Source organism: Apis laboriosa, unplaced genomic scaffold (genome assembly GCF_014066325.1).
Source record: "Apis laboriosa isolate Shangri-la unplaced genomic scaffold, ASM1406632v1 scaffold43_cov150, whole genome shotgun sequence".
NCBI lineage: Eukaryota > Metazoa > Arthropoda > Insecta > Hymenoptera > Apidae > Apis > Apis laboriosa.
The window spans coordinates 429854-442424 of record NW_025223292.1 but is presented as its reverse complement, the minus strand read 5'-3'; the positions used below and the strand labels follow the sequence as shown (position 1 = coordinate 442424).

The 12571-nt window shown below is 34.5% G+C and overlaps 1 protein-coding gene across 12 annotated transcripts in view; it reads left to right on the top strand.

Moving 5' to 3' along the window:
* Window positions 1-12571, top strand: part of LOC122716310 (tropomodulin) — a 161113-nt gene that overhangs the window by 39112 nt on the left and 109430 nt on the right. The window contains exon 1 of one of the 12 annotated variants that reach the window (XM_043939256.1): window positions 11827-11955. The exons of the other annotated variants lie outside the window; for them this stretch is intronic. The gene's annotated coding sequence lies outside the window, so the exon portion shown is untranslated. Of the gene's footprint in view, window positions 1-11826; window positions 11956-12571 lie in introns of those variants that run through there. 12 annotated transcript variants of the gene reach the window in all.

Below are 12571 nucleotides of genomic sequence, written 5' to 3'. Positions count from 1 at the left end.
CAGTTTCGTTGAACTTTCAATACTCCCAAAACTCTATTTCCAATATTTTACATCTCGAATGTAAAATCCAAAATAGATTTCCTTCAAAATAACACACAAAAATCTAAAACTAATCTCTCTAAATTTTCTTAACTGGCAATTTAAAAAAAAAAGAAATATCAAATTTCCTATAAAAAATTAAAAGATATCTATCAAAATTAGATACAAAAATTGAGAATTGCTTTGCAAAAAAAAAGTAAATTATCAACAATAACTTAACAACTTGCCTCCATCTCTGCTGCATTCAACCAATCATTTATATTTTTTTCCTTTCCTTTTCTTCCTTTTCCTTTTTTTCCTTTTTCCTTTTTTCCTTCGTCGAATCACCCTCGGATCAACTCCGATTTCTCAATCCTCTCCCTCTCTCGCCTAAAACCCAAAAAGATAGATATTTTCGCAAATAATCGCGCGGAACATACATTCCAACATGCATTCCCTATATATAACGAGCCTTAAACGTGTCCATCTCTTCTTCTTGCAAAAAAAAAAAAAAAAAAAAAAAAAAAACAATGCGGGGGAGAAGCACGCGCGCGATTTTCCGCGACGGTTCCTCGGGGTACGTCAAAGCGCATGACATCTGGCAGTGAAACTCACGGGCACAGAAATAACACTCGGGGAGAAATGAAGAGAAAGAAAGAAACCGTGTTGCGCAATCGAATTTACGTGCATACATCTTGTCTCGTCTCCGCATTTTCTTTTTTTCTTTTTCTCTCTTCCCTCGTCACGATTCATCTCTCGAGTTCGGATCGTCGAAAGAAGGGCGGATCCCTCTTTACAGTGATAAATTATCGGCGGATAATTCGTTAATTCGACACCGGTTACAAGGTTTAGACCTGTTGGCACGCATCGACACCTTTGGCACCGATTTCTTTGGCTCTCGTCGTGGTGTGCGTTTCGCTTTTTCTCCCGATTGTCATTTGCACATTTTTTTTACTTAATTCATCCCTGTCTTTTCCATCCCTAAAACACAAGTTAAAGAAGAAACTTTTGTCGGTGAAAAATCATTCTTTGATTCATAAGTGAAATAATATAATCAATTTGATTTCGTAGAATTCCTTATCTGACTTCAAACCATTCGAACCTTTTTCTATGCGTATTTTTTTTTTAAAAAAGGAATAAAATTTCCTCGTTGTTTCCCCGAATTTTCAACGATAATATAATCTTCTTATAATATATATCTTCCCTAACGAATATTCGAGCATCGATGTACCTGGATACTTGGGAACGAGAGTGGAGCAAGATGGCGATATTTGGACCCGTTTTCGACGGCCGGCACGAAGAAAATCTGGCGAAGAATTTCTTCGATGGCCAATAATAATATTGACGCTACAGGCCGATGAAAAAATAAAGCGGAGCCAGCTGCTGCCGGATTGTTGAACGTGGAAAGCGTTTCGTTCACGTTTTCGAGCGTTAAAAATACGAGCAGGTTTATATTGGGGGGGAGAAGGGGGTGGATTTTTATCCGAGGAACATTCGACGATCCCTGGAGAACGATTCCGAGTTAAAGCTGTGCTCGGCGAGGATCCTTCCTTCTTTCTTTCCTTTCATTTTCTTCCTCGATGAGAGAGAGAGAGAGAGAGAGAGAGAGAGGAATTATTCGCTAACGAGAGTGTCCCGCCATTTCGAAAGGCGATTATAATTCTTAAGGTTATTATAATTCTTTCCATCTCGACGGTGCGCAAGATTCTCTGAAACTTTGATCTCCTCGCGTTTGAGACGAGGAGATGTGAGAGAGGAATAAACCGTTGCACCGTTTATTTGCTCGAGAATGTTTCACAGCCTCCGTGCAACTCTGTGATGGCCTCGATGTACTCCTTGCTTCTTTCCATTGTTTGCCATTGATTGAGTGCCAATGACTTCGTTGTCGGGACTTTTTTGAGAAAATCTTTTTCACGTTTTTCTTTTTCTTCTTGGTTCATTAAGAAGATTATTATTTCTAAGAAAAGTTTTATATCAGACAAGTTTTTAAATATATGTCATTTAGATATTTTTTTTACTTGATTACCCTTCGTTTCATCCCTGTCTTCTCCATCCCTAAAACACAAGTTAGAACACAAGTTAAAGAAGAAATCTTTATCAGTGAGGATTAAAGAGAATAATTAAAGAGAATAATTAAAGAGAAAAATTTCTTAAAAATTTGAAAAAAATTCTTTCCATATTTCGAACATAAACTTAAATTAAAGAAATAAAAACATTGTTTTGACTCTATTCTATTCAGAACAAGAGAGTTTATTCTTTTCTAACGAACACTCGGGAATCAATTTTCAATTTTGAAAACTTCTTTTGCCGGTCTGGTGTTTGCTTACGAGGCGTAGACATCGAGAGACGTAACACGTGACGAAGAGAGAAGATCCTCTTCCTTCGGGTCTTTGATCTTTTCTATCCCGGTAAAAGAGCCGCTGTTTCCATCCCCCTTTACGACTCCCGTTTCGTAAAAATACATCCGCGAACAGTGGGCGCTATTTCGACTCGCCGCTGGATCGATTCACTGGAGATATTTTCAGATTGTGCGCGACCTTGGACGATGAGAATACCCCGTACTTCCCTACTTCGTTCCGAATGTCACCGCGTTTCGCGAGGTAAAAAAAGAATCACGGCGAAATCTTCCTTCTTCTTCTTTTTATAAAATACTTAACGTAGGTCGATGCTTTCGAAGATCGCTTCTAAAAGATTAAGGGGGAGGATGTTTTAATAAGCGAGGAGGAAGTTTTAATAAAAATATAAATATTAATTAAAATTAATTTTGATAAAAACGAGAGGATAGGATAATTAATATATTTTGACGGTGTTTAGTGATAGAAAAGTTGAAACCGGTGGCCAATAATTATATATATTTACTATATGTGAATTATTTGAAAAGAAGAGAAAAAGAGTCTCGAAGTCTCTTTTTTTCTTTAACGGAAAATACATCGTAAATTCAATTGTTATTGACTCGTGTAATGGGATATTTACGACACGAGGTGTGGTGAATATCAACGAAAAAGGCCATATTTTAAAGGCTTAAAGGGAAGTGTATAAATGTTGGAAACGCACATGGTCCATCTTTGCATTATTTTCCTTTTCTCATAACCTCGTTCTATTTATCTGCCCCTTAACGAGGATTTAAACAATTTAATACCACGCGAGATTAATCCATTAAACTACGAATATTTATTTTCAATTCCAAATTAAAAAAAAAAAAAAAAAAAAAGGAATGAAATTTAAACACGATTAGACAAAAATCTATGTAAAATCTCGATCGATCAAATATATTTTACGTTTGATATATTTTTTCCATTAAAAAATATTTTTTTAATTTTTCATGAAGCGTTGTTCGCTCGTCTCGAAAATCCTCGTCGAATGTTCTCGATGTATCAAGCCGGAAGCGCGTGGAGTATGTTCAAAGTTTAAATAGAATAATAGAAGAAATCAACAACGGAGCGAGTGCAATGGGTGCAAGAGTTTCTGTCGTCGATCTGGGTTGGACATAAATAATCCAGGGTGTCGATCCGATTTAAATTTAGCCAACTCGTTAGCCAACGAATCACAGGAGCCGGAGCTTTGGTCGGCGAATCGATCACGGAAATTGCTGCGATCGAGGAGGGAAGATGATTCGCCGATTCGTTTACGATATATATTTTTTTTTTTTTTTACAACTTCGACATTTCCAAAGTCGAAAATTGAATTTCTCCATCCGATGATTTTCGATTGAAAAGCGTTTCGAGAGTAAATGTAAATCGAGACTAAACAAAATCTCGCCCTGTTTTCGACGATTTACGATTACGAACTTCAGTTTATAGCGCGGTTATTCGAATTCGAGGAATTGGGTTCCTTGAAATGTTTATTTGTTACTTTATCATGCGCTTTTTGGGAAACGGTGGGTCGATAATTAATTTGAAAGAGAAGAATCTTCGAAATCTTTCTGAAAACGAAAGGGATTGGAGTAATCGCGTAATTGGAAGAACTTAGAGAAGAAGCATTGGGTTGACTGATTTATCCCTGATGGGGATGAATCGGCGATAATTTATGCGTTTTCGTGTAATGGGGCACGAATAATGGAAGCAAATGGATGTACAACGTTATGTGGAGCAGTGGGTTAGGTTTGTATCATTGACATTCAGTTGGTGAAACATTTGCATAAATTTCTCATTCTCGGTGTACATCACGCGCACATTTATCTCTGACATTCGTGACTATCGTATAATGGTTCGTGAAATCTACTAGTTTCAAGCAAAGAAACTGCTGTTTCCCTTTTCGAATTCGATTAGAACATTATTATTCTACAATTCGATATTTCTGAAAAAAAAGAAAAAGAAATAAGAAATTCATCAATGTTACCTCTTACTATCAAAACCCTTCTGTACCCTTAATATGCATAATTTACACATCACAGATTTCAAATTCACTCCTTCACCATTCTTCCTATCCTAAAATCATGATAAAATATCGAATAAAACGCGTACGTTGTCAAACAATAGATACGCCAACTCTTTCTTTCAATTCCTCCTCCCATTTTTTTTTCAACTTACCAAACCATCCTACGATATATAAACGACGATAAATATTCATCCCACTGCTTTTTCTTCCTTTCGTGAAAAGCGATAAACCCATCCGCACACGCACGCACGATCGATCGAATCATCCCATTCGCCTCTCTCGAGCTGCTGGTGCCCCTCTGCGACTACAATAAAAGTTTCGATTGGCCTTTGACTACAATGGAAATTTCCTTCTTTCCCTCGCCCCACCTTACCTTCACGCGGCGGAAGTTTGCTTCCATTATCGGCGGCCCGCACCACGAATACGCTTCCAGGTATCGTTCGCCGCGCGATGAATTCGAGCCGCGATAAAACGAGGGGGGGAGGAAGAAAATAATAAAATTCACGGCGCGTCGCAAGTGTTTCCAAGCTTTGCCAACCAGCCACGCGAGAACACGGGAGGGGACACATTTCGTTCTTTGTCGTGTTTTGGCCGTGGGCTAACCGAGGTCGAGTCATTTTTCTTGCCTTGCGGGCTCGTGTTCCCTTTCGGGGACGACGACGTGGCGCAGATATAATTTCTTTAGCCGCGGTATTTCTTTTTTTCTTCTTTTGTCTGTGGATCGAAAATATTTTTCTTTTTTTTTTTTTTTCCTTTGCTTGCTTTGATCATGGTGTGGGAAATTTGGTCCATACGAGGCTCATAGTGTATTGTATTGTATTAAATATTAATAAATATTTTTTAGAGGTATATTTTTACGAAATTAATGAAGGTTATTAAGATTAATTAATGATAAGATTTAATTGGTAAAAAATATAATATCTAAAATTGGTCAAAGTATAAATCTAAAACGAGTTAATTTCGTGTTTAATAAATCTTTCATCTCTTCTTATTTTATTGAATAAATATATATTTATGAAGAAGAAAATATTATCTCTATATCTAAGCAGAATTTCTATGCAACAAAACACACTTGATTGTATACTTTCGAAGATTTGTTGACGGCTGATCTTTCTTTTCGACGTTTAATCCTTTCTATTTCGCATAAATTTACGAAAAATAATTTCAACAATTGAAATTTGCAAATTTACAAATGTTTGGAGTGGAAATTTCGAGTGGAAATATGGTTATGCAAGAGGAGATGCCAAAGAATCATTCGTGTAAATATCTAATTGAAGTTTGCAGAAAACCAAAAATCCGTGGAATTCACGCGCGATCCGATTTCCCCGCACGAATGGAATCCGTTTCCCAATTCAATTCCGTTCATTATTCCATGTTCCGATGTTTCGCGATATTTCATTCTATTAACTATTGAACGAGATATTATTACGTAGTATTAAATACTCATCTTATAAAACCTTAATTGTTATGTCATATCGATCCCAACGTAATATAATTCCTGCATTCTATTTGCATTTCGAGAGAAGAATGCAAAATTCAATTGTTAATAATTAACAATCGCTCTTTGGTCACGATAATCGCGGTAATTTTTAATCTATGATAAATTTAAAAAAAAATACATATCACCAAATAAAATATAATACCATGATTTAAAAAAAGCAAAAACTAACAAAAGATCGTACGATTTCTTTGAATGACGCGCAACGTTGATATTAAACCAAATACGAATTCTAATTTTTACATCCGATTACTCTTCCAAATTTCGAGCGAAAGAAAGATGATCCAAATAAATTATTATTAAACGCGTGGAGATAACTTGTAAATTTCTCTCCTGCTGACCCCTGATTTGTGATCCCCTCGCGTCGCATCATATTTCAATCGGGTCGAAAGGGACTCGGGTGATGGAAAGCTGCACCTTCGACTCGACATTTCGCTCGTTTATCCGCCGCACGTCCGCACGGATAGAGATCGAATTTTTTGGGTTAATGGCACGCCTGTGTCGCCAGTATTTTCACATTTCAGCTTAGCATTGAACACGCGCGGGTATCGAACGCGAAAAGCCTTGCTCCGTATTCCGCCGCCGAAATCCATCTCGGAACCCTCATCTCATTCGTTATGCGTCTACGTGGACACCCTCCCTCTCTCTCCTTCCTTGTGGACGAAATTAATAGACCCTGAGAATGCGTTGGCCGAAGTGTCTAATGTCGCCGAGAGGGCTGAGTGACGATTAGATTCTCGTGATCGTTCGATCATTCGTCACGTATCGAAGTTTTTTCTTGAGAGTGACTCGAGTTGAAGGAGCGGAGGGAACAAGTTTTCGTTCGATTTTTGGGTGAGATGGATAATACGATTGTTGATAGATTTATAGATTTTCTTTTTTTCTTTTTTGAGTTAGAGAGAAGATTCTATTATTGCACGATATTGTGATGTATTTTTTTTCTTTTTGTTTCTAAACTGGTTTAATTCTCAAGCCGTTCTTCAAGTTTGATAATAGTTCGTTGTCATTTTAAAGTTTATCTTCTCCGATTTAGAAATACTTTCCCACACTTTCTTCTTTTGTAGTAAACGAAAATCTCGATTATCAAGTAGTAGACAGGGAAAATTACTTGTTATTCTCTTTTGTAACTACACTGTTTCAATATCTCTTTTAAAAGTATGAAGAATTTATTCCTTTAGAAGAAGTAGTTCTTCTATTATTCAGAATTTTAATAATAAGTAAAAATTTCAAAATACAGAAGAAAAATAAAAAATTCCTTTTTCACGCAACTCTGAATAAAAAAAAAGGAAAGAAAATAAAGCACCGAATAATTTTTTTTATCAAACTCCGGCTCGTTCGATCGATTAAACGATACCCGATCATTTAAATCGTTCGAATCGAATCGAGGCTCGTTGGTTCCGATAAATTTCATCGTTGAACAGGCACACAAGCTTCTGCTCGGCCTGTGATCACGATCACTGGACCAGTTTGCCACCCACGCGTGGGAAACTAACTCGTGAAAAGGTCACTCGCGTGTACTTTTCCCTCCGGTTTCGTTACGACGTATTGTTGTTTGCATTGCCACGTGCAATTAATTAACCGGCATTCTGGAGCCGGGTTGGTGTTTCATGTAAAAAAAAAAAAAAAAAAAAAAAAAAAAAAAAAAAAAGCGCCGTGAATTGGGAAACGGTGCTATTCTCTTTTTCCTTTTTTCCTTTTTTGAGGAAAGGAAAACAAGGATATTATTCCTAATAACGTCACAGATGCATGGAAAATGGGTTGACAATAAATGTTGCATGGGTGGAATAAAAGCAATAAATGTTTTATCGGGGTTGTTAAAAAGTGATGAGAAGGTTCAATGTTTGTTTGTTTTTTTTTTGGAAATGAAATGTTGTATTGTTGATGATGCGTTATTGTATGTGGTGATGATAAAATAAGTAGTTTGGAAAATAAAACGATTAATCTGTAATTATTATCTATATTATCGATATCGTTATTAATAAAGTTTCATCCATTGAATTTCTTCTTTGATTATTATAAAAATGAAAATATCTTATATCTTCTTTATTCAAAATGAAGTGAATGACAATTGAATTTCAATCGAGCGTGATTTTCTGCATATAAATAAGCGTATTAAGAATGATGAAATTCATTCGATGAATAAATTTGACGAATAAATACATACATATACATTTATTCGGTTAATTAATTTTAAATTTCGCCCATGGTTTCCGATAATATAATACTAATGAAATACAGTTCAATTTTTAATCAGGTTTAATAAATTTGTATATAATCTTCAAATATTATATATAAATATTTTTAAAAAAACACACACACACATACACACACAATACATAAATAGCATAATCGATAATGGAACTATTAAAAGGTATCATTGAAGTTATACAATGAATGTTAACAATGAATATAAATAAATCCACGAGTTAATTTTGCACTTTATAGGCTTCTTGTCTCCTCTATTTTTAACTCTTCCTTTATTGAATCTTAATCAATAAACTTCATTCAAGAATATAATTATTTTCCCAATGTATTTTTATCGCGTTACAATCATCCAAAATAATTATAATTCAAAAGAAATTATTGAAAATAATTCCATTTATAAATTGCACTATAATTTAAATGTTATAAATCTAAAAACGAGTTAATTTCATATTTAATAAATCTTTCATCTCTTCTTATTTTATTGAACAAATATATATTTACACGAAGAAGAAAATATTATCTCTATATGTAAGCATACCTATGCAACAAAACACACTTGATTCCATCCATCCATCCAATTTCAATAAAACCCTTCACGCAAGCCGGTCTTTTCTTCTGCGAAACGTAATACTTGTTATTAGTTATCATCGTAATGACGCGAATAAACTGAACATGATGGCATTTAAAATGACATTTCAACCTATATGGCTATAATTTACCGTCACGAAGCAACCAATCGTGGGTGGAAACGATCGATATCGAGAGTAATAAGTAATAAGAAAAAGAAAAAAAAATCTCGTTAAAAATATTTTTAAAAACGCGTGTACGTGAAAGAAACGTACTGTTCAACTCCGGTACGCGTTCCACGATTTTTCACGTGGAGCAAAGAGAAACGAAGTTTCTTGAAAATTCACCTCGGACAATGCCCCTCTTTCGTTTCCATCTCTTTCGTTTATTTGGAATCGGCCTTAGCCAACCCGATTCTCACGTTTGCAATTGCAAATTGTTCATCGTTTCGACCACTTTCCACTTTCCTGTGGAGGGGAGGGGAAGAACAGAAGAATTTGCATTCGTTGATGGAGATGAGAAAATGTCTTGAAACTTTCAATTTTTTTTTCTTTTTTCTTTTTTTTTTACTCGTGAACACTTTGATAAAATATGGTAAAATTCGAAGATAAATCCAAGTTAATTCCTCTCTCAGGATTTTTCGTTTTTCTTTATTGAATAAGTCAGCTTTCGTGAAAATTATATATACGAATTGGAATCGAATTGAATCATGATCTTTTAAATTTTTGTTAAGTAAATTTGTTTTCAAGCGTAAGTGTAACGAGAATTGAATTGGATAAGAATATTTTACGTATTTTTGATGCATTTATTCTTTTGTTTATTAAACGAATCGAAGACGGCTATTTGTCATTACACCTTGCGGTATCTTCATTTGGCCATTCTTCAAACGTTTAATTTCGTTCTCCGTTACGCGATTAGGTACTAATAATAGATTTATTGAGTTAATGCACTCTTCCCAAACGTCGTTTATAAATAATATTATAGATAGATAAATGATGCATCGTTTCCACGTTTTTCGCATTCCTCGCGACACATTCACGAATTGTAAAATGTCAAGTTTCGAAACACATATAAATCACATCAGAAAATAGTAATCATTTATAATAATGTAGTTTATCATTTATAATAATTTCTCAAGGAATCTTCTCGATATAATCGATACAAGATTATAGAGAAAATTGAGATCCGTCTCTTGAATATTTCTATTCGTTCTCTTGCGTATTATACACGATTCTTTATAAATTCTTTCCTTTTTAAATTCTTCCCATTCAATCCTCGGCAATCTATTTATAAAAATACACGAAGGACAATTTTATTCGAAATTCTTACGAAAAAAGGATATCCATCCAATGTTTTTCCCTCCCCCTCCCCCGCATTAAATACATAATCTCTATGCTAATAAGCGACCCGTATAATAAACAACTATCATCGAAAGCTATCATCAGGGAAATCTGCATTTTGAAACAACAACGAGACCGACGAATTCGAAATATTCGAATTTTTATTTCTATCTTCGGAGCTTAAATGGCCGCGTGAGAAGTAACATTGTCGTTGATCCATCGTCGTGAATAAGAGTAGTGAAACGCAACGAGAATAATAATACTCGATGATATTATTTCAAGCTTGTAAACAAATCGTTACAACCCGGTTGCCTGGATATCCGAGTGATATCATCTCGAAGACTCGAGAAGTGATCTCATCGCATCTGCATACTTGCAGTTAGGGATGAAGAAATAATGGAAACGAAAAACGCATCTCTGAAAGTATTGATAGAGAGAGAGAGAGAGAGAGAGAGTATTTTCTCTCGTTTGCATCTCATTGCGGTAATATTCTTCTTTAGATTAACACGTCTTGTTGCGTCACTTTTGATTGATGACAGGGATTTGCGCTGTTCGACATTTTGTTTGCCTGATTATTTGCTCGTTACTTATTCGTTTATTGTTTATGCGGTATTTTATGGGCTGTGAAACTGATTGTTTCGTCAGGTATTATTTTCTTCTTCATAATAAGAAATAAAATGAAGATTCGAGATATCGAAGAAAATTAAGAATATTGTTTTTGATTAATTAAAACATCTTGATATTTTTATTTTAACGATTGATTTAATTTCTTGATCATTAACTCTTTGATCCTTTGAGAAAGATTTATTCGTTATTTCGTTAAAAAAAAAAAAAAAAAGAAAAAGAAAAATTATAAATTTATATCGTATAGAACATATTTTAGAACAACTTCGTTTTTGTTTTAAAGTGAAAGCTCATTAGATAAGACTAATAGCTGCTGGTAGTTTACGTCAAGAATCCATTAAGATTATTTAACTATCCATTTTATGCTTACATTTCGTGTCAGAAATAAATAAATTTAAGTTTTTATTCAAAATGTAAACTGGAAAAATTGAATAATCATTATATATAATTCATCATACGAATAATCATATAATACAATTTGTTATTATCGTATAAAAAAAAAAAATCTCACGTTGAATAATAATATTCTTTATTTATACAATCAAAATATCGTCTTCTTTCGAGACAAGAACAAACAATTTCTTTTAATTTATTTCACAAACCAAACAAAAATAAAACCACCCTTACATAATTCCTCTTCATACATCCACCTTAAACACGAGCCAAAAAAAAACGTCAAAAAAAACTCGCATTCATCCTCCTCAAACCATACACCGACTTAAAAATCCTTTCAAAGCAAATCGACTCAAAAAAAAAAAAAAAACCTTTCAACCTTCAAAGCAACCCTCTTTAAAAGTCATCCGCGCATTAATAGATTTACAACGAAATGAAAATTAGCATACACGTAGGTATGGTCCACGTTCGTGACAATTGGCACAGCAGCCGCGCTGTTAAATGCAAATTGCCGCGAAAAGCTGGGGTTAAGCTGGTCTCAATGGCGGATGCTCTTAATTGCGGTCCCTGGTAACGATTACCCAGGTTGGGTTTTTCCCAAGTGAGTGAAAACGGTGCCCAAGGCATCAAGAAAAGCAAGTTGACCGTGTACGGATATACGGGGCCAGTGAAAGTCGTTTTGAACGAATTCGTTGCCGGTTCGTACACTTCCCTAGCGAACGTGTCGCACACAATACCACTACTACCGATGCTCGGTCCTCTCATCGAGCTTCCAGCATAAAAGTCAGTTGTTTAGTAGCGCTCCAGCTCCAGAGGCCTCGTCTTGGCTCGCGTACCACTCCTGTGTGTCTTCCCTTTAATCTCGACTCGATTCGGTGTTGATACAGATATTTATTTTATCCTTGGGATTTTCAGACGGTTGGACACTTTGATGTGAGTATTATGTCGTGTGTTTATTATATATCGAAGAAGATTAAGATAGGGTTATTTATGTATTTTAAAATTCGTATCTATTTTTTTGATTATTAATATGAGTAATTATGTTATATGATTATATATAATGTGATAGAGAAGTAGGAAACGTATGTTTATTATTAATTTTGATGAGATAAATAACGAAGATTATATTTTAACTTTGAGAAAAATCTTTCGATTTTTTTTCTGTGAAAAAAATATGATGGATTCTTTCCTATATCTATAGTTGGAAAATTATTTTACAACTTTGTCATTAACAACAAAATAGGATTAAAATTAATAATTCAGATGAAGGAATGATTGAAAAGGAGGTAGGAAAATATTATCATCTTCGAATAAGTAACAGTATCGATTATTTTATTTCGAAATACTCGTTTATTCCATATATCAGAATATTCATTTGTATTGTACGATGTATATATCAGGATATCAATTCACAAAATTCATCATGTGTACGCGTTGAAATTTTAATCATTCGCGATATTCGCGTAGTAATAGAATATCTATTATTCGTATTAATAATAGGAATAATAGTTAATTAAAGCAAATAAACCGTAATATTATAGAGATCTTA